Consider the following 10287-nt stretch of genomic DNA (forward strand, 5'->3'; position numbering starts at 1 on the left):
ATCAACAGGGGGGCACTACTCCTCAGACAGGTACTCTCGAACACTTTCCGGAGCAGGACCTATCGAGAAGGAACGGTGTCGACAATCAATACACAAGCATATGCAATAATATGATGCATGAACATGGCATGAAGATGTGATGTTGTTTGAGCTAATGCAACTAGCATTCATTTGGTTAAAGTCCATTTGAACTAAAGATTCAAATGCAACTCCAAAATAAGCTCTTAAATATGCCATAAGTGTGTTTTCACATATACAACATGTATAGGTTGGTTTGTCATGCATGAAAATGGTACAGATGGATAGATTGAATTTTTCTGATAATTTTTCATATGTAATTATGTCAATCTGAGCTACGGTTGAATTGATATGAATTTTTGAAGTTTTGAATATTTTCTGGAATTTCCTGTTTAAAAATAATTCCAGAAAATGAATAATTGCGTCAGCATGACGTCAACACTGCGTCAGCGGTCAACGACGTTGACCAGGTCAAACCTGACGTGTGGGGTCCACACGTGAGTGACATAGTGTTAAGCAGGGGGGGTTATTTCTAATCTAATTTAGGTTAGTGGTGCTGGCCCATTGTCAGTGTCACAGAGGGGGGTAATTAACGCCTAACAAGTAGCCACGTCATCCCGCCGGAGTTTGGCCGGCGGCGACCAATACCGCGGCGGCAACTCGCCGGACTTGCGCTATGAGCGGAGACGCACGGAGACCACCGGGGCGTAGCCCGTCGTCGTCCGCATCCAGCAGAGCTGGTGGGAGGCTATGGGGGCGCTGGAGCTCGCCGGAGCAGAGCTCACGGCGGCGGCCGGAGCTCGGGCTCAAGCGGCTGCAGGCTACAGAGCACGGGGAGGCAGGGGAGAAGGGGGAATCGATGCAGGGGCTCACGACGGACTCGATGGCGTCGACGGCGAGCTCGGGGACAGCCGCACGGCGACGTGTGGGCGGCGGAGATCTGCGGCGGCCAGCGATGAAGAAGACGACGGTGGCGATGATGGAGGCCGTCCGGAGGTGCGTGGCTCAACAAGGAGGGAGAGGGGATCGCGGAGGAGCCGTGGAGCGCGTTGGGGAGGCGAGGCCGTGGCTATGGGCGCGGCAGAAGTGGCCGGTGGCGGCTGTGGCGCTCGGCCGTGAGAGAGAGCGAGGGAGAGGAGAGGAGAGGACTGGGGAGAGTGAGAGGGGTACGGGGCGGCGCGTGGCGATGTCCGGGCGTTCCAGGGCGACGAGGAGGACGCCAGGCAGGCAGCTGCGTGCCGACGCGCATGGCGTCGGGCACAGCTTCCCCTCTGCCTACTGGCAAGAGGAGGAAGATGGCCATGCCCCTTGTGGGCTGGGCCAGAACAGAGATGGGCTGGCCAAAGGCGCCAGGTAAGATGCCCAGGTAAGGTTTTTTTTTCTATTTTTGTTCTGTTTTCTATTTATCTGACATTTGTTCTGATTTAGGAATAATACTAAATCAATTTATTTTCTTCTGAAAATTAATGTAGGAACTTAATTGGATTATTCCAAAGCCCCACAGTAAAAATCAGAATTATTGGACAATATTTCATATATAATAAAATATTTCCCCAACGCAAATAATTACTGGATTAACTCAAATGGCCAAAAATAAATACTTCTGAGCTCCCAAAAATATTGGTTGGGATTTTACCTCTGGCCAATATTTTTAGAGAAAATCAGGAACATTTTCTTGGGCCAAATTGAAACAATTTTTATCTGGGTCATTTCCAGAAATGATTTCTGAGGGTTTCACAAATCCTCATTTCAAATTTAAATGGAATTTAAACCTGATGCACAACTGACTAGCTGGTCTAGGTCATACCAGAACTAGGGATGTGACAACAAAAATATGAGAGAGGGAATAAAATGACTTTCCCAAAATACAGAAATATTGAGGATTTAATAATAAAATCAAATAAGATTTTATTTCGGAGTTTTTCGGTGTTTTATTTGAATTTAGGAAAAATGTGGGTTTTTCAAAATTGCATTTACGGCCCAAATAAATGTTCACCTTGTGCGGCTTGATTTTAGAAGCCCGCGAAAATTTATTTCGGAATTTTTGGAGTCCTTTTAGTATTTCTTTTTATTTTTCTTCCGAGCGGAATAATTAAAAAAAACGAACCGACTTCGGGCCGTACCCGAGCGGGACACCGCCCGGGGGCAGCCTTTAAATAGAGCCGCCCCAGCCCATCAGCCCCGCCTCGATCCACGCGTGCCGCCGGAGCCGCCGCCGCCGCCGCCGACGATCCCGCCGCCCGAGGTTTGTCGCGCCTCGTTTTCCGTGCCGAAAAAAAGAGGAAAAAAATAAAAAAAATCGGCGTTCGTCGTTTTTCTTTTTCTCGGATTAAATCCGCGATTTTTCTGATCGCGATTCCTGATCCGATTTTCGTTTTAGTTTAACTTTTCGCTCGTTTATCGAAATCAGGCGATTCAAGCGCCTAGAGTTTCGTCTCGAAACCCTCTATCCGTTTAACCAACTTAAACAAGTTTTTGTTACTGTAAATTTTCCCTAGATCCATATTACTAGAACAAAGTTGTTTTCTTTTGCCGTTTGATTTTCGTTGCTTCGTTCGATTTGATTCTTTTTGCCAACCGGAGTTCTTAAGTTGAACCTTCTGGTTAGATCTCTTATTTGAGTTTTACCTGTGCATTAGATGAGTACTTATTGTATGCTTGTTGTTTGTCTGCGATAAAATACCCGGAGTGCGCCGCCTGTTACTTTGAATCGTTAGGTTTCGCGGATCATCAGCAAGGCAAGTAACACTTTGATCATACCTTTTCCTACTACCCAGTTTTATTGCATTAGATCAGTCCTCACACATTGCATGATTAGGATCTAATTAAATTGTGGGATGGGAAGTAGATGAGGTAGGACCTATTACCTGTTTATTATCAAACCTTTGGGAGTTACTTCTACGTTTGCTTATTATGCCATGCTATGCTAGTAGACGTGGATTGGGTGAGTGAAATCCATGACAAATGTGAGATTGTTAATTAATGGTTTATCTAAGGTGGCAACTTAAACACACATCTGGGTGGATTGAGGCACCTGGGTATTCCAGGACTTGCCTATTTTCTTTTGGAACGCCACCCAGGCTCAAAGGGATCATGAGACTATTCAAACTAGAAACTTCCGTGTGCAGCCACAAGCTATTATGGGCTCTAGCATAGTTGACTAAGTCATGCGAACTCTTACAGTGGTAGACTAGCAGATGTAGGGGATGTAGGTGGTACGGTCTACCCATCGTAAGGTGCTAGCACTTCTGAAAGACTATGTCTCGGTCATCCATCTTCTCAAACACCATGTAGTGCGAGAAACCAAACGGAGGCGATCGAGTCTTGTGGGGAAAAGTGCGCAAACCTCTGCAGAGTGTAATAGACTAATCATGGTTAGCCGTGTCCCCGGTTATGGACATCTTGAGTATCTAGTACTTGGGTTTTCATGTGAATCTCAACATGTTAATCTAAATTAATTTTGTTGGGTTATGTTTAATGATGATGCTTAATTGGGATTGAGAATGCTATCAACCATTCTCAATGTTTAACAACCACCATGATAGTAATTAAATTTTATTCCTTTGAAGTAGGGAAAATTCGCTTTACGCAAAACTGTAACCATAGAGCTTTCCACCAGCCAAATATGCATATAGTATAGCCATTTCATTCCATTACTCTCTATGTGTTACCTTGCCAGCATATTCCATGTGCTGACCCGTTTCGGGCTGCAACGTTAATGTTGCAGACTTTTCAGACGATGATTAAGGAGTTTTTAGGTCGTGGTTCTATACTCAGTGATGCCGTTGGAGTTGATGGACTCACTTATCTTCCAAGCCTTTCGCTGTTATCGTTATTAGATGGCCTTAAGCCATACTTATTGTAATAAGTTCTCTTTTGAGACACTCAATGTAATAAGTGTGTGATTGCTACTCTGCTATAAATCCTCCGAGTACTGTGTGGTGTCAACATTGCTGATCCAGGGATGACACTGGAGCACAAAGATCAGACTGTTTGAGGTCTGGTCGCTACACTTTTCTTTCAGCTTAGCTAATAGTTTCTTAAGATCACTTCTATCATTGTAGGCAAGAAAGTCTCTAGCAGTTTCTTCATCCATAACATAACCTTCAGGAACAACAGGTAATTCATATCTAGGGGGAGAATCTTCATCATCACTTTCATCAATATTATCAGTTTCAATAATTTCATTCTCTCTAGCGCTAGCAAGTTGTTCATCAAGAAATTTACCTAGTGGCATAGTAGTATCAAGCATAGAAGTAGTTTCATCATAAGTATCATGCATAGCAGAAGTGGCATCATCAATAACATTCGAAATATCAGAATTAATAGCAGACGCGGGTTTAGGTGTCGCAAGCTTACTCAAAACAGAAGGTGAATCAAGTGCAGAGCTAGATGGCAGTTCCTTATCTCCCCTCATAGTTGAGGGAAAAATCATGGTTCTTTGATCTTTCAAGTTCTTCATAATGATAAGCAGATATAAATCCCAAGTGACTCAAATAATAGAGCTATGCTCTTCGGCAACAACACCAGAAAATAGTCTTGATAACCCACAAATATAGGGGATCGCAACAGTTTTCGAGGGTAGAGTACTCAACCCAAATTTATTGATTCGACACAAGGGGAGCTAAAGAATATTCTCAAGTATTAGCAGCTAAGTTGTCAATTCAACCACACCTGGAAACTTAATATCTGCAGCAAGGTATTTAGTAGCAAAGTAATATGATAGTAGTGGTAACGGTGGCAAAAGGTAACGGTAGCAAAAGTAAAAAATTTGGGTTTTGTAGTGATTGTAACAGTAGCAACGGAAAAGTAAATAAGCGAAGAACAATATAGGAAAAGCTCCTAGGCAATGGATCGGTGATAGAGAATTATGTTGGATGCGATCGATCATGTAACAGTCATAACATAGGGTGACACAGAACTAGCTCCAGTTCATCAATGTAATGTAGGCATGTATTCTGAATATAGTCATACATTCTTATGGAAAAGAACTTGCATGACATCTTTTGTCCTACCCTCTCGTGGCAGCGGGGTCCTATTGGAAACTAAGGGATATTAAGGCCTCCTTTTAATAGAGTGCCGGACCAAGGCATTAACACATAGTGAATACATGAACTCCTCAAACTACGGTCATCATCGGGAGTGGTCCCGATTATTGTCACTTCGGGGTTGCCAAATCATAACGCATAGTAGGTGACAATAGACATGCAAGATAGGATCAAGAACTCTCGTATATTGATGAAAACATAATAGGTTCAGATATGAAATCATGGCACTCGGGCCCTTGTGATAAGCATTAAGCAGAGCAAAGTCATAGCAACATCAATCTCAGAACATAGTGGATACTAGGGATCAAACCCTATCAAAACTAACTCGATTACATGATAAATCTCATCCAACCCATCACCGTCCAGCAAGGCTACGATGGAATTACTCACACATGGCGGTGAGCATCATGAAATTGGTGATGGAGGAAGGTTGATGATGATGATGGCGACGGATTCCCCTCTTCGCAGACCCGAACAGACTCCAGATCAGCCCTCCCGAGAGAGTTTAGGGCTTGACGGCGGCTCTGTATCATAAAACGCGATGAATCCTTCTCCCTTATTTTTTTCTGCCCGAAAGTGAATACATGGAGTTAGGGTTGAGGTTGGTGGAGCATCAGGGGGCCCACGAGGCAGGGGGCACGCCCCCACCCTCGTGGACAGGGTGTGGGCCCCCTGACGTGGATCTTTCTTCCAGTATTTTTTATATATTCCAAAATAATTCTCCGTTGATTTTGAGGTCATTCTGAGAACTTTTATTTCTGCACAAAAATAACACCATGGTAATTCTGCTGAAAATAGCATCAGTCCGGGTTAGTTCCATTCAAATCTTGCAAGTTAGTGTCCAAAACAAGGGAAAAAGTGCTTGGAAAAGTAGATACGATGGAGACGTATCAGTAAGTGGTAAGGAAGTGATGGCATCCAGCCGTGCCGCATTCCTCGCCGCCCGCGACCGCATACATGGTAAGGAAGTAATGGCATCTCGCCGCGCCGAGTACATCGCCGCTGGCAGCCAGACAGTTACATGGGCGGACTTTGAGGCTGCCATGGTCGAATGGCTGGTGGATCTAGAGGTTGCCAAAGCCGCACAAATGGAGCGGAAAAGTAGAAAGAAGTCAAGAAAAGAGTCCCGCCGCCGCAAGAAAAAAGAGACCGCACGCCGTGGTGAGGAGAGATTGATGGAGATCGAAGCACAGTGGGCTGCCGCCTACAAGGCCGGGAAGGAGAATGCCGACGTCTGGCCAGCATGCCCCGATGGCAGCATGTGAGAAGTAGTTTAACTTTGTAGTATTAGAGAAAATTACCAGTAGTACTTTAATTTTGTAGTATTAACGTACAATGTCGGTAAGAGCATCCTTTGAGGGCTTTGAGCGTTGATTAGCATGTGTGCCCATGTCCATTTTTTACGTTAATGATTAGAAGATCACAAAACATATGGTTTCTATGCCGTACCCGTCTGCGTTTTTTTGTGTTAATGACCCATAAGTCAGTTACCTATGCGATGTTTCCTAATAAACCAAGCATACCATTGACTAAAACAATCAAGTACACGTGTACATTTTTTTTGGACGGGATCTGCCAACTTCCTTTTTTCTCGCGCATGAGTATTTTACGCGCTTCGTCTGTGTTGTGTGTTTCCCCTGCCCAAGTTTCAAGTTTCGCAGCAAAATTTTCATTAGGCGTGCGATTTTAGAATTTGTTCCTCCAACCACATCCCCACCCTCTGTATCCCCCCCTCGCGCCTCCCCCTACCGGCATCTCAAACCGCCGCCGCTGCAACCACAACTTCAACCACATCTATGTTCTGCTCGAATCCAGTCAGGTAACCCACCGATCTCTATCACGGCCCCGTCCTGATTGATTTAATAGCGCCTGCGAAACATCCTCATGCCTCCAAATCCCCACTACCAGGAGCTGATGGCGGTCCATGGCGCAATGGCCGCTATGCGTGTTGTCCCAGAGGAACACCTCGCCTCCACCGCCGCCGACATGGTGCAGGCTCTGGCCCAGATGAAGTCCACCAGAGACTACACCCAAGACTTAACAGGTAAGATCTGACTAGCTAAATCTTACCAATACCACTTGCAATGGCTATGGTTTGTACAGTTGATGTATTAAGCATGTCCATGCCTTGTTTATTTCAGTTCCGCACACTGTGTGAACATGTCCATGTACTTACGCAGTGTCATAATGGCTGATGTTGTTGTTTGTCGTCGAGGTTAGCTGCATCCCATGTCTTACAGTATTTCACATCATTTATGCAATTGCAGTTTAACTTCTACCATTTACTGGCTGCCTGTAGGCACACACATCAGTGGCACTGATCCACGCTTTGGCCCGGAGGAACATCTCGCCTCCGTCTTCGCTGACTTTGGGCGGGCTCTGGCCAAGATGAAGTGCCCCCGCAACTACCTCTCATGACTTACCAAGTATGTACTCACCAGTTCAATCTTACCAATACCAGTTGCAATTAATGGATATGTTCTGTACGGTCGATGTATTAAGCATGTTCTAGTAAACATGCCTAACACATTTTTGCTACTTTCCCTACCTTTTTATAGACATCTGGGCCATTCTCTGCTCTGGCAGCACGTGCCTTGTGATGTTTTACTATGCCAATTGCATTTTATCAGTACCGGTTTCAATGTCTATTAAGCATGTTGCAATTAAAACTTGAATCCATTTTTAAACAGTTGTATTTCAGTGGCTACAAACACACAAAACATGACTTAGGATGCTGTTAAGCCTGTTGTAATTAATAATTGTATCCATTTTTTAATCTGTCCATTTGCTAACATGCTACTCTCCGAAGTGAAGATATACTAGAGATGTTTCCCATTTGTTATTTTTGGTGGATGCTAACCCTGTTCTACTTAACATGCCTGTCCATGTACTTACGCAGGGCCAAAATGGCCGATGTTGTTGTTTGCCTTCGAGGTTAGTTGCATCCCATGTCTTACAGTATTTCACATCATTTGTGCAATTGTAGTTTAACTTCTACCAGTTACTGGTTGCCTGTAGGTACACATGTCAGTGGCACTGATCCACGCTTTGACCTGGAGGAACAGCTCGCCTCCACCACCGCTGACTTTGGGCGGGCTCTGGCCAAGATGAAGTGCCCCAGCAACTACCTCTCAGGACTTACCAAGTATGTACTCACCAGTTCAATCTTACCAATACTAGTTGCAATTAATGGCTATGTTTTGTTCAGTCGATGTATTAAGCATGTTGTAGTAAACATGCCTAACACATTTTAGTTGTTTTCCCTACCTTTTTATAGACAACTGGGCCATTATCTGCTCTGGCAGCACCTGCCCTGTGATGTTTAACTCTGCCAATTGCATTTTTATGAGTACCGGTTTCAGTGGCCATTAAGCCTGTTGCAATTAACAGTTGTATCCATTTTTAAAGAGTTGTATTTCAATGGCTACAAACTTACAAAAGATGAATTAGGATGTTGTTAAGCCTGTTCCAATTAACAGTTGTATCCATTTTTTAATCTGTCCCTTTGCTACTGTGCTACTCTTTCGCAATGAAGATATCACTACAGATGATGCCGTTTTATTACCATTTGCTATTTTTGGTGGATGTCAACCCTGTGGTAGTTAACATTGGCTTTCCATGTACTTACACAGGGCTACAATGGGCGATGTTGTTGTTTGCCGTCGAGGTTAGCTGCATCCCATGTCTTATACACCATCTATTCCTAAATATAAGTATTTTTAGAGATTCCAATATAGACTACATAAGGAGCAAAATGAGTGAATCTAGATTCTAATCTAAACTATATCTATAATTCTATATACATTCGTATGTAGTTCATATTGAAATCTCCAAAAAAACTTGTACCTAGGAACATAGGTAGTTGTATTTTACATCATTTGTGCAATCTCAGTTTAGCTTCTAACATTTACTGGTTTCTTGTAGGTACATATATGAGCGGTACTGATCCACGCTTCGATCCCTTTTGCGTATGGGGCAATGAGATATTCATGAACAATCGCCAAGTGAGGAAACTAAGAAAGATCGTTAGACGAAAGAAACAGTTGATTGGAATTAAGCTCTTTATTTACACTTTGTCGAAGACAATAGTGAACTTTAGGATGGTAAGTAATGTGTTGCCTTTTCTCCCTGCCCACAACAAGTTACTCTATTAGACCTCAGTATCTGATATTTTTCTATTTTTAGTGGTTTCCGAAGCTATTTACTGATGATTACCTTGCAAACTACATGACCGGAGTGGAGGCAATTAAGGTTAAAGTATATAATTCATGCTACCATGATAATGCTCTAGAAGTCTTCTTGAAGGCGGTGAAGGATGGGCGGGCGATCGTCACAAGGGGTTGGACAAAAGTGGTTCGTGCCTATGGCATGCGGGAAGGCACATTATGGTCATTCCGCTTCTTCAACACCGTCGGCAGTCAAAATGATTTACACTTGTTTCATGACCTTTACCGCCTTTAAATATTGTGGTTCATATAGTTAATTGCTGCCTAATCCTGTAATTACTGAATGTATTGTACTGATAATTTTATTTACGGATTCGTTGTTGAGCCATTGTGCTGAGAATTTGAATTGCACATTTCATATTTCAAAATTTCCAATTAGAATAATAAATTACAAGCAAAAATAAAAACAGAACAGACGGTCATGGAACTTTGCAAACGGTTCTGGCAGTAAAAGTGCTTCGGATGGATAGCCCAATGCCACACCGTTTTCTTCATCAAATCGTGTGTGACGTAGTTCATAAAAGAAAACAGTTAACCAAGGCAGAGCGTGTGTGATAGTTACACCTTTCACACACGAGCGTATACATAAAACTGTGGGGATGTACATATGAATGGAAACGTTTTCCCTGGATTGACTGTGTGGGATGTACATAAGAACGGAAACGTATTCCTTGGACTGGATGTGTGTGATATACATACGAACATAAATGTTTTTCTGGGATTCACCATGTGGGATGTACATACGAACAAAAATGATTATGTTTCAATGCCTCGCTCGATCGCACACGACCCCAGCCTGTGTCCCAGGAGGGCCTATCCCCGATGATTTCTGGGTCATGCGGGAAGGACCCCCCTATCACCCACACTCACTTGGTGACGGTTCCAAATGCTGTCGCAGAAAGGGGTTAAAAACCGTTTGTATAGCACCGACGCGTGCTAGTGGTGCATGGGAGTTGAAGACAATAGATGAAGATCACATACTGTATGCAGCAACA

This window comes from Triticum dicoccoides, chromosome 6A, assembly GCF_002162155.2.
Source record: "Triticum dicoccoides isolate Atlit2015 ecotype Zavitan chromosome 6A, WEW_v2.0, whole genome shotgun sequence".
Classification (NCBI taxonomy): Eukaryota; Viridiplantae; Streptophyta; class Magnoliopsida; order Poales; family Poaceae; genus Triticum; species Triticum dicoccoides.